The sequence below is a fragment of the Melanerpes formicivorus genome, unplaced genomic scaffold (genome assembly GCF_026170545.1).
Source record: "Melanerpes formicivorus ecotype bairdi unplaced genomic scaffold, bMelFor1.0.p_v2 SCAF_121, whole genome shotgun sequence".
Lineage (NCBI taxonomy): Eukaryota > Metazoa > Chordata > Aves > Piciformes > Picidae > Melanerpes > Melanerpes formicivorus.
In genome coordinates, this window is record NW_027142473.1 from 996,424 (window position 1) to 1,006,519 (window position 10,096).

Here is a 10,096-nt window from a genome sequence, read left to right on the forward strand (position 1 = left end):
CCAGCATTCCCCTCCTTAACAGCCAAAGCAGCCTCCTATAGAAGCAGCAGTGCAGCCTTCTCCTCAGGAACAGCCTTGCCCTAAGGGTTGGCCTGGCGCTGGGGGGCACTGCAGCAGGTCCTTGGTGGTGCTGGTGAGAAGCCCCTTGATGCCCCTTGCCTGCCGTGATCTGCTGCCCCTGAGGTGGATGCAGAGGTTGCACTGACTGGACTCCACCACCTCAGGTCTGCCTCCCTACCTCGTGTGGTTCCCAGCCAGGCATGGCTGCCCAGTTGTAGTTTCAGCTCTTAATCATAGCTCCAGACTCTGGGTGAGGGGACAGAGGCCTGAAATCACACCCAGCTCCTCATCCAAGCAAGAGGTTACACATCTGGCTTCTGCCTGGGACTGCAGCAGGAGGGGGAGGTGGGAGGGGGAAGGGCTGGACCCAGATCCCCAGCAGGGAAGCAGCAGGAAGGGCAGGGTGAGGGGCACTGGGCCTGCAGCCCAGTAAAGCCCTGGTGGGCTCTGGCAGTGCAAAGCAAATGCATCCCCACGCTGCCCTCCCAGCACCCCAGGGCAGCAGGATGGACAAAGGCTCTGACCTCCCACCTGGGATGCCCATGTGGGGTGAAAAGGGTTTGATCACCAACCACCTCTGAGGATAGCCCTGTGGGGTGAGGGTGCTGCTGGTCCAAAGCAGATGGGAGTGGGGCAATGAAACCTTTCTCTGGCAGAGCCTGTGTCATGGTGCAGGCAGAGGCAGCAGAGCCAGGCTGGGCTCCCACAGAGGGCAGTGCCTGGCTGCAGGTGGCAGCTGCCTGGGGTGTGGGGATGAAGCTGGCCATGCAGGCCTCTCATGTGCCACCACCTGCTCAGGGACCCCTGCTCACAGCATCCCTGGCTGCTCCCACTCAGGCAGCTCCCACTGGATCCAAACTGGGTGCTCGGGGCTCTGCTCAGCCATCCTCAGGACTGGGAAGGAAGGCTGGCAGGCCAACACTCAGGTGAGTAGCTGTGGGCTGTGGCAGCTTGCCACGCTCCTGGGCTTAGCAGCATCTTAGTTCTTCACCTTCCCAGAGCTGATCACAAACCCAAGCCAGACTTCAGAAATAATTCATCAGCTGCTCAAGCTCCAGAAAAAATAACCAATTTCAGGTCCTGCCCCACAGGCTGAGCTGACCAACATGGTCCAGGAGACTGTGATGCCCATGAGCCAGACACCATCCCTCATGGGGACCCAGAGGTCCCTTCTCACTGACGGACACGGCTGGGATGTGTTCCTAACGCTCACATGCCTCAAGGAGAGAGCTGGAATGGAGATGGGCTGTGTTGGGCTAGAAACTGGGAGAGGAATAGGGTCCTTATGGCTCAGCTGGAGGAGTCTACCCAGCATCTCACCAAAGCCCCTTGCAGTCTGTAGCTGTCTGTGGGCACCTCCACCAGGGGATTGTCTGTCCTGTGTGTGGGTTGGGATCTGTCTGCCTCTCCTGGGGGCTTCCCTTTCAGCTGTCTTGCTCGGAGCTAGCAGTCATCTCCTGGTGTTGCAGCCCATGGAGAGAGCAGCAGCAGAGCCACGCTGTGGCTCAGCACCCCAGCCACTGGCAGTGCCAGTGAGTGCTGCTCACTGAGGGGGAGCTGCCTGCAGTGCTGGCTGGGTTAGAATTCGAGGGGGATGTAGGAACAATCCCCACTGGACTGCAGAAGACGATGCTGTTGCCCACGAGCAGGGCAGTCCAGCCTTCCCCTGTGCTTTGCCATGATGCCCATCCCCATCTTCCAACTCCTGGTCATCCACCTGGGGAGCTGATAGAGTCACAGAATCATAGAGTTGTCAAGGCTGGAAGGGACCTCAAGGATCATTCAGTTCCAGCCCCCCCTGCCACGGGCAGGGACACCTCACACTAGGTCAGGTTGCTGTGATCTGGGGACATTCCCTTTGCTGCCCCTCTGCTCCAGCGTTGCCTTGGTGGGCTGGGAGGAGGAGCAGGCAACGTGGTGAGTTCTAAGGCAGTGCTTCAAAGCAGGGCTCTGAGGGGTTGGGAGCTGAATTACTATTTATAACAGCCCGGGGATGCTGTGTAATTCCTGGACAGGTATGAGGACAAGCAGGCGCTCAGCCACGGGGATGAGCCCAGCGTGAGTGCTGAGATAGAGAGAGAGATAGATGGATAGGAGGAGATAAGCTTCTTGCCCAGGAGAGCTGGAGATTGCAAAGCCTGCTCTCTTAGATCTCTGCAGTCCCAAGGCAATACCTGCTCTGCCAGTGCTCTCACTCCAGCAGAAGTAATCTCAAATCTCCTGCAGATCATTTGTGTGCTCCTTGCTTAAAATTAATTCATCCCAAGTGCAAGGGGAAGGGAAAAAAAAAAAGGGGGGGGGGGGGGGGGGGGGGCGGAATAAAAAGGAGTTGCTTTGTTGTTGCAATTTGCTGCCAGGCATTGCTCTGTGTGCTAATGATAAGTATTAATTAAATAGCTGGCTGTTGTCTTTTAAATGCAGCTCTTTCGGCTGTAATTAAGCACAGACACCCAGCCCTTTCTGTCTGCATTGAAAGAGGCAGGCAGGCTCTGGAGCTCGGCTCTGCTTTCCTTGCAGCAGGAGAGAAGCGGAGAATGAGGCCAAACCTGTTCCCGTTGGAAACTCACCACCCTGTGCAGGTCCTTCCCGGGGAAAGCAGCCATCTCCAGGAAGTTCCAAGGATGTGACTCCCAAGAGGCTACATGCCCTGCAGAGCTTCATACATTTTCAAGGCAGAGGAGATCACTTGGTTTGATCTCTGGCACAGCGCAGGCTACTGAACGTCACTCTGCTGAGTTCATCATTGTTGGCTTACGAAGCTCTCTGTCTGGAGACAGGACTCCATCCCTCTCACTTGCTTCTTGAATTCCCCGGGTGTTTTTCACCCTTCCTGTGAAAAAAAACCCAGGGTAAATCCCCATCCTCCTCCCATGGTCACTATTAATCTCCCAGTGCAGGTTGTGCTTCCTGGGGAAACCTGAGCTCCCTCCAGCCCTGCTGCCCTCTCAGTATCACCAAGGTTGGAAAAGACCTCAAAGCTCATCGAGTCCAACCTGTCACCCAAGACCTCATGACTAAACCATGGCACATCCAATACCCTCTTGAACACCTCCAGGGATGGGGACTCCACCACCTCCCTGGGCAGCACATTCCAATGGCTAACAACTCTCTCAGGGAAGAACTTTCTCCTCACCTCCAGCCTAAACCTCCCCTGGCACAGCTTGAGACTGTGTCCTCTTGTTCTGGTGCTGGGTGCCTGCAAGAAAAGATCAACCCCCACCTGGCTCCAACCTCCCTGCAGGGAGTTGGAGAGAGCAATGAGGTCTCCCCTGAGCCTCCTCCTCTCCAGGCTAAGCAACCCCAGCTCCCTCAGCCTCTCCTCACAGGGCTGTGCTCCAGACCCCTCCCCAGCTTTGTTGCCCTTCTCCGGACACCTTCAAGTCTCTCAATGTCCTTCTTAAACTGAGGAGCCCAGAACTGGACACAGGACTCAAGGTGTGGCCTAACCAGTGCTGAGCACAGGGCACAATGACCTCCCTGCTCCTGCTGGCCACACTGTTCCTCATGCAGGCCAGGATGCCATTGGCCTTCTTGGCCCCCTGGGCACACTGCTGGCTCCTGTTCAGGCAGCTGTCAATCAGCACCCCCAGGTCCCTTTCTGCCTGGATGCTCTCCAGCCACTCTGACCCCAGCCTGTAGCTCTGCCTGGGGTTGTTGTGGCCAAAGTGCAGCCCCTGGCACTTGGACTTGTTGAATGCCATCCTGTTGGACTCTGCCCATCTGTGCAGTCGGTCGAGGTCCTTCTGCAGAGCCATTCAGCCCTCTAACTGACCAACATCTGCTCCCAGCTTGGTGTCATCTGCACATTTGCTGATGACTGTCTCAATCCCCTCATCCAGATCATCAATGGAGATGTTAAAGAGCACAGGGCCCAGCACTGATCCCTGGGGGACACCACTGGTGCCTGGCTGCCAGCTGGCTGTGGCACCATTCACCACCACTCTGGGCTCCGCCTCTCACCTCCCCACCTTCAAGTAGAGACTCAGCACTAAAGCCCTCTAGAAATGCAAAGAAGTCAGATGTACACATGATGGAAAGCAGCCCCAAGTAAGATTTGCTCTGTGACTGCAGTGCTGAACAGCCTACACCTGGCATTCCTCCTGCCCTAATGGCAGCTGGGCTGGGCTTGCCCAAAACTGCTGCTGATCAATAAACTCAGAAACTGGCCACCTGCTGTAGCACTGGAGGAGTTGGGGACAAGATACAGCTTGGGTGGAGGACAGCCTGGTCACAGCTCTCCCATGAGACAAGTTCCTGTTCCACAGCCACTGTGAGGCGTGTGGGAGGGAAGAGACAAGGTGCAGGTGAATGGAACCAGCTCCTGCCTGGCAGCCCAAATCACTGACTCACAGATTGCAACAGGTTAGAAGGGACCCTCGAAGGGCATCTTGTCCAAGCCCCTGCAGGCAGCAGGGACAGCTCCAGCTAGAGCAGGCTGCCCAGGGACACAGCCAGGCTGAGCTTCAATGGCTCCAGGGACAGAGCCTCAACCCCAGCCCTGGGCAGCCTGTGCCAGTGTCTCCCCAGCCTCCCTCTGCAGAACTTCCTCCTCATGTCCAACCTAACTCTGCCCTGCTCCAGGTTCAAACCACTGCCCCTGGGCCTGTCCCCACAGCCCCTTCTGAACAGTCCCTCCCCAGCCTGCCTGCAGCTCCCCTGCAGATATTGAACTGCAGCTCTGAGGTCTCCCTGGAGCCTTCTCTTCTCCAGGCTGCACAGCCCCAACTCTTTCAGCCTGTTACATTCATCCATGGCTGGACCTGGCTCTTTACAGCCAGCAGCAGTGAGGAGCAAGCTCCACATGTGTGGCTCTTGAATAAGAACATTCAAGGATGCACTTCTGTGATTTGTAGCCTGAGATCTGCAGAGTGTGTGTGAAAATGCACAGAGAACACAGGACAGCCTCACTGCCTGCTGCCAGGGCACCCTGAGCTGGGGCAGTGCAGCCCTCCAGGAGATGCTCTCTGCCTCGCTGTCTCCTCACTTTTCAGATAACAGCCACAGCCTCCTTGTTTTTGAGGTCCCATCTGCTGAAGGTTGGATTTGCTGTGGGCTCTTCTGTCCTCCCTGTCCTCCCAGGGTCGTGGACAGGCTCATTCTTTGGCAAAGGGAGCACAGGGCTGGGAGAATCCATGGGGCTGTTGATATGAGCAGTAACAGAAGTGGCTCTGAAGAGGACATTCCCCAGATATCTGCAGTTTAAAAATGAGGAAAGAGAGAACTACAGAAAGGAGAAAATAAACTGGCACAGGCTGCCCAGGGATGGGGTTGAGGCCTCATTCCTGGAGACCTCCCAAATGAGCCTGGCTGTGTCCCTGGGCAGCCTGCCCTAGCTGGAGGTGTCCCTGCTGCCTGCAGGGGCTTGGACAAGATGCCCTTGGAGGCTCCCTTCCAAGCCAGTGCAATCTGTGACCTGCAAAGCCATCCTGCATTCAGAAATTCAATACTTGATTAAAGATTTGGTTTGGGAAAGGAAGCAGCTGGAGAAATTTTTCAACTGGTAGAAATGTTTACACCACGTCACAACAGAAGATGATATGGGGGAGAGGAAAAGTGTTGCCTTGCTGGCACTAAAGGGCCAGGAAGGAGAGGAGCCAGCAGCTGCCCTGACACCCCTGAGATCACCCTGAGCACTTCAACATCTTGAGCTACTGAGAACTGAGAGTTTATGCTCTCTCAGTTGTTCAGCACTTTTAGGGCAGGTTAGAAACTGCTTCTTAAGGAAAGCAGAGTGCAAAAGCACACACAACGTGGCTCCAGGAGGGAGATGCTTCCAGAACAAGAGTAAAGACAACAGTTCCTGGGGAAAAAAGAAACAAAGAAGAAGTGCTGAGCACAGGAGGGCAGTGATACTTCATGCAGTTCCTCACCCTCCATCTCCTTGCTCGTGCTTTGGGACTCCCTTCAACAGCCTAGCTTCAAGCAGGCCAAGTGCCAGGTCCTGACTTGGGGCACAACAACCCCAAGCAATGCTGCAGGCTTGGGGCAGTGTGGCTGGAAAGCTGCTGGCAGAAAGGGACCTGGGGGTGCTGATGGACAAGCAGCTGAACAGGAGCCAGCAGTGTGCCCAGGGGGCCAAGAAAGCCAAAGGCCTCCTGGCTGGGATCAGCAATGCTGTGTCCAGAGGAGCAGGGAGGGGATTGTGCCCTGGGACTCAGCTCTGGGGAGGCCACACCTGGAGTGCTGGCTTCAGTTCTGGGCACCTCAGTACAAGAGAGATGTGGAGGTGCTGGAGCCAGGGCAGAGGAGGGCAAGGAAGCTGGGAAGGGCCTGAAGAATAAATCTGATGAGGAGAGACTGAAGGAGCTGGGCATGGTTAGTGTGAAACAGAGGAGGCTGAGGGAGACCTCACTGCTCTCTGCAGCTCCCTGAAAGGAGGCTGTGGAGAGGTTGATGCTGGTCTCTGCTCACAGGTCATTAGTGACAGAACAAGAGGGAAGGGCCTCAGGCTGCAGCAGGGTTAGACTGGGCATTAGGAAAAAAAACTTCCCAGCAAGAGTGGTCAGGGACTGGAATGTGCTGCCCAGGGAGGCGGTGGAGTCCCCAAGCCTGGATGTGCTTCAAGGTGATTTGGATGTGGTGCTTGGGGTTATGGTTTAGAGTTGACCCTTGCAGAGCAGGGCTCTGGGTTGGACTTGGTGATCCTGAGGGTCTCTTCCAACCTGAACGTTTCTGTGACGCTGTGATTCCCTGTTCAGAGAGCATCAACTGCACAGCCTGGTACACAGGGAGATGTGAGCACAAAGCAGAGGGATGCTGCAGTGAAGGGCAAGGAAGGCAGAAGGGGCTGTGTATGAATCACAGCATCACAGAAAGGTGGGGGTTGGAACTCTAGAGATCAATTCCAGCCCCTCTCCAAGGCAGGGTCACCTAGAGAAGGTCACACAGGAACGTGTCCAGGTGGGTTTGGAGTCTCTCCAGAAATCACAGTATCACAGAATCACCAAGGTTGGAAGAGACCTCAAAAATCATCGAGTCCAAGCTGTCACCACAGACCTCATGACTAGACCATGGCACCAAGTGCCACATCCAATCCCCTGCACCTCTCTGACTCCTCTCTGGCTGTTTTGGTATCTGGCATATGGAATAGAGCAGGACTGACTGTGCTAGATCTGGACTGACATGGACAGGGAGATGACTTTTTGCTGTCACCAGCTTTCTTTGTGACCTTAGCAAGCATCCAGATGGGGCTTGGACCAGGGGGACCCTCCCACAGCCCACCCAGCCCTTGGCTCCAGTCTGGGCACTGCCACCTGGGTGACTCCTGGGGTCCCACACTGGCTGTCACTTCCTCAGCCCGAGCTCGGTTGCGCTGCAGCAATGCTTGGTCCCTACCTGCCCGGCAAGGCAGCAGCATCCAACCCCTGGGAGCTCCTCGCTTCCGCTGCTCCGGGATGCTTGTGGGGATTAGCAAAGCTCTGCTCCCTAAACCCATCACATGCGTCTCAATAGTTTTAATTGTTGCCTTTAAGATAATTACAGGCTGCAGAGAGCAGACAGGAAGAGCCCCGTGGATTTACACCGTTGTGTATGGTGCAGGAGATTTGCCACTGAGCAGTGTTTTTCCTGCCCGGGAGAGAGGTTTGCAGGGAGGGAAGGGCTGCAGGTCCCCGCTCCCCATGGCTGGAACAGCTGCAGCAAGGTGTCCCTCCCCACGCTGACTGCCCCAGGGGAGAGCATCCCCCTGCTGAGCCGATGCTGACTCCTGCTCATTTAAGCCACAACTTTTCCCCAGGTCTGTTCAGAAGGGAACACAGCCCTGGAGTGAGCAGGGTGCTGAAAACCAGACTCGCAGCAGGGCAGGGAGCACCCTCCTTGCTCACAAATGAAGCATAAACTTCACTCAGCCTCAGCACTCTCCTTGGCTCTTAGTGGGGTGGTCTGTTCTGGGTGGGTTTTCAGGGTATTATGGTTTGTCCTGGTCGCTGGCTGGCTATCCATCACCAGAGAAAAGATTTGCCTGATTTTAAAGAGCGATACCTCAGCCCCTCCCACGGCCTCGAGCCATTCAGCATTGAGTGAGGAGCAGGGTGAGTGCTTTTGACCTGTTTGCACCTTTCTTGCAATTATTTCGTTGGAGCTCCCTGCTGAGAGCAGGAGAGGCCAGATCTCAGGGATAACACAGCTTCCCAGCTTCTGGGACAGCGCTGAGGACCCCCCTGGGGGCACAGCCCCTGCCCAGGGCTGACCATGCACATGGGGTTTGTCATCTACAAACGCTGCAGTCCCCTGGTGAAGTGCATCCTGACACCCAACATCAGAGCCTCCAATCCATGTCACAGAATCACAGAAACATCCAGGTTGGAAAAGTCCCTCAGGATCACCAACTCCAGCCCACAGCCCTGCTCTGCAAGGGTCAACTCTAAACCATAGCCCCAAGCACCACATCCAAATCACCTTCAAACACCTCCAGGGTTGGGGACTCCACCACCTCCCCGGGCAGCACATTCCAATCCCTGACCACTCTTGCTGGGAATATTTTTTCCTACTGTCCAGTCTAACCCTCCCCTGTCACAGCTTGGGGGCATTCCCTCTTGTTCTGTCACTAATTACCTGTGAGAAGAGACCAGCAGCAGCCTCTCCACAACCTCCTTTCAGGGAGTTGTAGACAGCAATGAGGTCTCCCCTCAGCCTCCTCTGTTTCACCCAAGGACACTGGTGTGCTTTGCTGGCCAGGTGGCTGCTGCTTTGCCACGGTTTAAGGTGCTGCTGCTCATGACTGATGGACAAGACCAGCAACAGTGCCATAATGCTGAGCCTGGAGGGCTTTGCTCACATCCATCTGACTGTGCTGAAGAGGATGAGGAGCGCCTCTTGCCTTGTCCTTGGCACCCTCCCCAGCAGGAGGTGGGATACAGTCTACCTCTCAAACACTTCCTACCCAAACCAAAAAAAGATCCAAACCCCCGTTTTCCTTGAGACCTTCTCCAGCCTGGTGTTGTCAGTATGAAGCCCAGCAAGTGATTCCTGCCCTTGCATCTGTGGTAGCCTCTTTCTACCTGGTGCATTTCAAAGTGAGGAGAAGATTTCACCTGAACACCAGAAGTGGCTGCAGCTCAGCCTGCTGACTGCAGGGCATCTCATGGCCAGTGTGGGCTGCAGGATTGCTCACAGGCATCGAAGCCAGCAGCTAGTGGGGAGTGATGTGGGGCACAGCACACTGAGGATGTGATTTGTTTTAGCATCTAATCCGTGGAAATCTGCTTAATAGCACTCCTAAATTGCTGCCCTCTTTCCACCCTAACTCCTTACCTGGAAATAATCCCAGCAGGAAAAAAGGGAAATAGCTCAGGAGGAAGGGGAGCTGAGTGCAGGGATGGGGATGAGCTCCACTGCTACCACCAAGGTGAGTTCTGGGGACCTGCTCTGCCCTCCTTGTGGAGTTCAGACCTACACATGTCCAACCCACCCTAGAACCAGAGCTGAGCATCCTATGGGACTCCTTGAGGATGGGATATTCTCCTCGATCAGCTTTGCACCAGCAGTCCTCCAGGTCTCAGCCCTCTTCTCCCTCTCCCCTTGCCCTTTCCCTCTCCCCATGTGATGTGACACATTGGCAGAGAAATCAAATAATCAGCTATTGCTTTATTACTTTCCAGCCCCCTCAAGGGAGCATCTGGATTGCTGTAAGGGCTTTCAATACGTGCTAATAAAAGCTGCAGTAAGGACACGCTCGCTCCTCCAGACAAAACTGCCAGGCACAAACTCCTCTTGGCAGAAGCAGGGCTGTGAGCGAGCCCTTTCTGCCCATTCACGGGATTATCAGGCATCTCTGCAGCGAGCCCCAGCCCTCCTCTCTCATTCCTAGTTAATTGGTGTGAAATTGGAGCAAGTTCTCAGGTGATAATGTGTTTGCATTTGCTGCTTCACTGAACCACCCTAGCCACTCAATCCCAGCTTCATTAAAGCCTCAATCTCAGCTTTTGCTCCTGGCTGTGAGCTTCAAACCCTATTTCCTGCATGGCAGACATACAGCCTAACACATGTCAGGAAGACAGCTTGAGCAGAGCCGCTGGGAACCAAGCAAGGCACCGCC